The following is a 6,908-nucleotide window of genomic DNA, read 5'->3' on the forward strand; positions in this document are numbered from 1 at the left end:
CTGCAGTTGTGGCCAGGGGCTGAGCGGCCGGTACTTAGAGGTGGCGTGGCACCGTGGCGGCTCTGTGACATCATGTCACTGTTGTGACATCACAACCCTGCTCTGACCTCATAGATGGGGCGAGCCTGCCTGGGAACAGTTCTCAGGGACTGAGTGGGGTGGGTCCTTATAGGTGGCATAGCACCACTGGGGGTCTGTGACATGTTGCTTCTGAGACGTCACAGCCCTGCAGTGACCTCGTGGCCAGATTGAGGCTGCCTGGGGACAGCTCACGTGCACTGAGTGGTCGGTACTTTATAGGGGTCATGGCACCACAGCACTCTGTGACATCACATCACTGCTGTAAGCTCACATCCCAGGTGTGACCTCATCGCCAGGGAGAGGCTGCATGGCAACGGCTCCCTGGAGCCGGGCTACCGCTGTCTGCTCACACCGAGACGCTTCCTGAGCCTTGCGGTGTCTGACCCCAACACATCCGACAGGAAATAAGAGCAGCTTTATCTGAACTGAGAGCACAGCAGGGCAGAGCGGGGCTGGGCCAGGACGGAGAGCAGATCGGCGAGGCTGCGGGCGGGCTCGGTGCGGCCCTTTCCCCAGAGCTGAGCAGGGCAGCTGCTCTCCTGGCCCGTGGTGGCTGCTGCAGGCTCAAAGCAAGCTCGAGCTCCGCACCCTTCCAGCCCGGAGCGGCTCCAAGCGTGCTGGGCGCGGGAGAGCTCCGATCGCGGCGGCCCTGCTGGGTGGGCTCTGTTTCGGCTGCGGCCCGACCCGCTCGCTGCCCGCGCGGGGAGGCGCCTCCTCCTTCAGCCCGCCGGGGGGCTCCGGGGACCGCTGCTGCCTCGACTCCCTTTGGCCAGCTGGTGTTTCTGGGCTCCAGCCAAGGCCCACGCGAACGCAGGCCGACAGCCCTAGTCCCGAGAGCCGTGGGGTACCTGCAGGCCGAGCCCCGCTGCAGCCTGCGCTTTTCCAGACGCTGCTTTTCTGCGGAGCTCCGGAAGGGTTTGGTGCAGCTTCCTCCAGGCGCCATGCCGGACGTCGGCGTGGGTTTAGGCCCAGTCACCGAGGCTTTCGTGGTGCTGTGGCTGACGCCAGAGTTGCGTCTGCAGGCGGGAGCCTTGCCTTGAACTGCTTTGGAAGATGACCGCGCGCCTGCCCTTGGAAGGGGGGATGAGCTCGCCTGCTGAGAGCCGTTCACGGAAGGGCTTCAGCTACGGCGTGTCAGTCTGAGGAAGGAATGGCTCCAGGCTGAGCGGCTGACGTATTTTTATTAAGCAGCTCATTCTGATGATGAAGAGAACATAGACTCATAGAGTCGCGTACCTTGGAAAAGACCTTTAAGGCCATTGTGTCCAAGCACTGACCTGCCATGGCCAAGTCCACGCCTAAGCCATCTCGAAGAACACCAAAAAATGGTCACGAGTGGCTGGAGGGCTCAGCAGGCTGGTTAGAGGTGTGGGATGGGCGGCTAGAGGGCTAGGCTGCATGGCTGGAGGGCTCGGCTGTCTGTCTGCAAGCCTTGCCTGAGCGGCTGGAGGGCTGGGCTGGGCCTCTCAGGTGGTCAGGGGTCCACTCTGCTTGGAGCCACAGCTGGGGAGCCCTGGGCTGGTTCTCCAGCAGCAGGGACAGATGTGGACGGGCTGTGGGACCCTGGGGAGGGCAGGAGCGGCTGCTTCTGGCATTAGGTCTGGCTCCCAAGTGTGCTGGACTGGGTGGTCTGGCTATCCGGGTGAGAGGGGCGACCGCCAGTTTCCAGTGGTCTGCTGAAGCTGCAGAGGTGCCTGCGGAGAGAGGAGGCCGATGAGGCCGTGAGCTGCAGATGGGACACAGGGAGTCTCCCCCGCAGCACGGCCCAGAGCTGGCAAGGCTCAGCGCCACGGGCTGAGCTGCCGGCACAGCTTGGCCAAGGTGGACACCTGCACCTCGTGGCACCACCGAGCAGGGGGAGGCCTCTGGGCAGGTTCGCTGCTCAAGAGCAGAGGCGCTAGCGCGCGCCTCGCTTTCTCGGGCCATCTCTGCCCGCTCGTGCTCGTGCTCGTGCTCGTGCTGAGCTTGCTGTGCCTATGCCTGTCGCTCAGTGGGGCTGCTCTTGTCCGGGCAGGGTCAGTTTGAGCTGACCCTGGCTCCGGGCAGCGCAGGCTCCCGAGAAGGCGGCCCAGCAGTTAAGAGGCCAGTTAAAGCCACTGACAGCAGCAGAAACCTCGCCAGGGATTTCCGGCCAACCACAGCAGCCCGACAGAAAACACGTCGTGGCTACGAGCAGCCTTCGAAGGCAGCGGGGTGGAGGGGGAACGCGAAGTCAGCAACTCACTCTTTTCTCATGCAGTAGATCAAGACGCAGCACAACAGTGTCGCAGGTGGCAGGAAAAACACGAGGGCTGCTGTGCTGAACATAAGGCACGTTCCGACACCTTGGCGCCGGAAAAAACTTGTGGTGCTCTGGGGGTGGCCAGCGCTTGTGGTTGTCTTGCCGAGGGCATCTGGAGGAGCAATGCGGAAGGTCAGCCCGTCCTGTGCAGCACTGCTAACCCTGCAGTACGCTGGCTGCGGCCAGGAAGCTCTCGGTTTGCCCCCCGCAGTGCTGGTGCCTGGAGGCACGCTCCCACCCCTTGGGACAGGACAGGTTGTCCCACCGACCAAAACTGAGAAGCAGCGCACGGGGGCGGCGCAGCCGCTCGGCCGGTCGCTCCTTCGAGGGACACGGACCAAAGCCCTCCCTGCAGCAGGGAGTGCCACCCCCAACTCTCCCTCCTGCTGGCAGCCAGGGCCTCGCGCTGGACCTCAGCTCACGCAGGGATCCCGCTCCCTGCTGCTCCTGGGCCTTGGGCCTCTAGGCACTCACGGCAAGCTCTGGGAGGCAGCTACGGCGGGAGGAGCGTGGGACTGAGAGTCCCATTGCCCAGCCCCTGCGGAACGTGGCCCAGGGGCCCCGAACCCGAAAGCCTTTCAGCTTTGGCTGCTGGCGGGACGTGCAAGAGCGGGCACTGGGGAAGAGCCTGCTGACACACAGCGATCCTGGTGGGAGACACCGGCTGACCAGGGGACAGCAATTACCTGCCGTGCTGGTGGCCTGGGTCGCCTCCGTTACTTCGGTGGAGCCCGGCTGTGAGCCACCGCATCCTTCTGAAACTGCTGCTGTGGTGGTGGCTGCTGTCGCCTCTGTATCTTTGTCAGAGTCTGGCAGCAAGATGCCGCTTCCTTCCGAAAATGTGGCCGTGCCTGTGGCTTCCATCACCTCCATTTCTTCGGTGGAGCTGGGCAGCAAACCACCGCCGCCTTCCAAAAATGCCGTTGTGCCTGTGCCTTGCGTTGCCTCCATCTCTGTCTCAGTGTCTGGCAGCGAGGCACCGCTTCCTTGTGAAGAGGCAGCTGTGCCTGTCGCCTCTGTCACCTCCATTTCTTCGGTGGAGCCTGGCAGCCAGTCACTGCTGCCTTCCAGAAATGCTGTTGTGCCAGTGGCTTGCGTCGCCTCAGCTTTTTCCGTGGAGCTGGGCAGCAAGGCACCGCTGCCTTCCAAAAATGCCGTTGTACCAGTGGCTTGCGTTGCCTCCATTTCTTTCTCAGAGTCTGGCAGCGAGGCACCACTTCCTTGCAAGAAAACTGCTGTGCCGGTGGCTTGCGTCGCCTCCGTCACTTCAGTGGAGTCTGGCAACGAGACAGCACTTCCTTCTGAAAACGCCGCCATGGTGGTGGCTTGCGTCGCCTCCGTTTCTTCGGTGGAGCTGGGCAGCAAACCACCGCTTCCTTCAGAAAGTGCTGCCGTGCCAGTGGCTTGCGTCACCTCCATCTCTGTCTCAGAGTGTGGCAGCGAGGCACCGCTTCCTTCTGAAAAAGCCGCCGTGGTGGTGGCTCGCGTCACCAAGGTTTCTTCGGTGGAGCCGGGCTGCGAGCCAGCGCTTCCTCCCCAAAGCGCTGCCGTGGTGGTGGCTCGAGTGACCTCTGGCTGTTCCGCGGAGCTCAGCAGCGAGGCACCGCCTGCTTCCGAAAACGCCGCCTCCTGCCCAGCCCGTTGGTCCGTCCCTGGAGAAAGCAAGAGGGACAGTTGGGTCAGATGGAACCGCGCCCCATCAGGGAGATGGCATCTTCAGGAGGCAATACTCCCCAAAGATGTCGCTACGCTTTAGAAAAAATGCCGGGGCTTTTGGGGCTGCCCCTAGTCACTACTGCCAAGCACAGCCACGCCCGCCCTGCTGGGAGACGAGGCCATGGCACGCCAACTGCTGGTTTGCACTGCACGGGGGGCATTTTTGGCCAACGGCACGGCGATGCCCAACGCCTTCCTTCCAAGGGGCCGGGCAGCAGCTGCAGCCGGGCCGGCCGGGGAAACAGCCCTTCCGAGCAGGGCTCCTCCGCAAGGCCCTCGCGCCCTTCCCCGTAAGCACCACCCACAGTCACATTCGCCCCATTATCCCAGCCGTCGCTCCGCAGGCGGGAAATGGAGCACAACCCACGCAGCCTGCCGAATCAGCGCCTCCACCCGACTTGCAGCACTAGGAAAGGGCAACCAGCCGTGCCTGGGACCTCGCTCCCGCCTGCAACTGGCCCAGTGGCCAAGCAGTGCTGCCTGTCAGCCGAACACGGGCTCGGCCCTCGCCAGGCCCTCCAGCCTCCTAGCGACGCCTGCACGAGCCACCTCTGAGCCGCCGTACTGGTACGGCTGGGGCCGCAGCTGCCCCAGCACGCGGCTTCAAGCACACCCGGCAGCAGAGGCCCTGCACCGTCTCTGCGCCTCGCCAGCGCCTGCAGGGTGTGAATCCCAGCGTCGCTGCTGCGAGGCTCTGGTCGACCCCTTCCCCCCCGGGCAGGCTAGAGCGTGTCCAGACGTGTGTCTAAAGCCTCAGGTTGCCGAGGCTCACGGCTAAGGCAGGGTGAAATATACCCACCGTGTCCTCTCTCCAGATCCTTCAGAATGTGCCTTAGCCTTTCAGATGCATCCGGGGACTTTTTTGCTCCTTCTGCCGGGTACTTTGCTCTTGGAGGTCCTTAAGAGAAAGTATTGGGTTCAATTTCACATGAGGAAGCTCCGGAAAACCAGCGGTGAGCCTGTGAGGTGAGCAGAGACAGACCACTCACCCCTGCCATGCAGGCCGTTCCGTATCAGAGCGTTCAGCCAAGGTGACATCCTCCCGACGGGCACGTCTGTAACCAAAGACCCAGAGAAGCTGCTGTCATCTATGGTGACCTACCTCGGCAGCGCCGAATCGCAGAAGCGCTAAGGGGATCACGCAAGGAGAGGGCAGGCCCGAGGGCGAAACCACCCACGCGCGGAGCTGCCGGGATAAAGGAGTCCCTGGAGCGCACACCAGCTCTCAACTCCACCCCAACAAGCCCGCTGGCTGGGCAGCCAGCACTGGGAGCAGCTCGGGCTCCAAGGGGCTGCCAAGGCAGCTTGGCAAGGCCAAGCGCCCCGGGGCACATCACTCAGCCCGACCCGTTCCCTCTCGGCTCTTCTCTTCTCCATGTCTGCGCGTCGGCCGCGGAAAGAAGATTAAGAGGGAAATGCTCCCTCCTCCCCCTGACTTCCCCATGGGAGTGCTCTCGGGCCTGAGGACAGCAGCGGGCGAAAAAGCCGGGAAGCCGTCGAGCACGGGGCGGTCTGAAGGAGAACTGCACGTGAATAAGCTCTTGCCCCGTTGTCGGCGTTGGCTCTTTCGGGGAAAGGGACGTTGAGAACTTACCTCCAGGATGCCCCAAGGGCTCCAACCCAACATCCACGCGAGAAGCTGGATAACCTTCGCCGCCGCCCTCATCTAGAAGCAAGCACAGATGAGAAACGTCTCCATCGCATGTCGGGATCCCCTTGTGCCTTGGGGACCCGCAGGCGCTGGAAGGGCGTCAGGTAGCAAGGTGGGAGGCAGACGTCGGTGGAGGTGGCCACAGCTGCAGAGGGGCCTGGCGGCCTCTCGGCTGGCAGGGGGCAGCTCTCCGGGGCCACCCTTTCCAGGCCACCTGCAAGAGCCCTGGAGGAGCGGAGCGGAGCGGAGCGGAGCGGAGGGAGCAACACACGGCCCCTCGGGGCTTTCTTACGGGGAGAGCTGTCACGCGCACGGAGGGAGCCCTCGCTAAAGCACTGGAGGGAACAAACCCTCCTCCACGCTTCTGGGGGAGAAGAGCCGCTGGCCCGTGAAAGGCTGCCCCAGCGCTGCCCACTTACCTGCTCCCCGGGCTCGCCACGGAGCAGCCCGGGCAGCCCTGGCACGCAGGGCCACGAGGAGGAGGAGGAGGAAGAGGCGGTGGGTGGGAGCCATGGCTGCCTGCATCTGCACCATGCTGCTGCTGCTGCGGCTGCTGCTGCGGCTGCAGTTGTGGCCAGGGGCTGAGCGGCCGGTACTTAGAGGTGGCGTGGCACCGTGGCGGCTCTGTGACATCATGTCACTGTTGTGACATCACAACCCTGCTCTGACCTCATAGATGGGGCGAGCCTGCCTGGGAACAGTTCTCAGGGACTGAGTGGGGTGGGTCCTTATAGGTGGCATAGCACCACTGGGGGTCTGTGACATGTTGCTTCTGAGACGTCACAGCCCTGCAGTGACCTCGTGGCCAGATTGAGGCTGCCTGGGGACAGCTCACGTGCACTGAGTGGTCGGTACTTTATAGGGGTCATGGCACCACAGCACTCTGTGACATCACATCACTGCTGTAAGCTCACATCCCAGGTGTGACCTCATCGCCAGGGAGAGGCTGCATGGCAACGGCTCCCTGGAGCCGGGCTACCGCTGTCTGCTCACACCGAGACGCTTCCTGAGCCTTGCGGTGTCTGACCCCAACACATCCGACAGGAAATAAGAGCAGCTTTATCTGAACTGAGAGCACAGCAGGGCAGAGCGGGGCTGGGCCAGGACGGAGAGCAGATCGGCGAGGCTGCGGGCGGGCTCGGTGCGGCCCTTTCCCCAGAGCTGAGCAGGGCAGCTGCT

This window comes from Leptosomus discolor, chromosome 2, assembly GCF_034619465.1.
Source record: "Leptosomus discolor isolate bLepDis1 chromosome 2, bLepDis1.hap2, whole genome shotgun sequence".
NCBI classification, from domain to species: domain Eukaryota; kingdom Metazoa; phylum Chordata; class Aves; order Leptosomiformes; family Leptosomidae; genus Leptosomus; species Leptosomus discolor.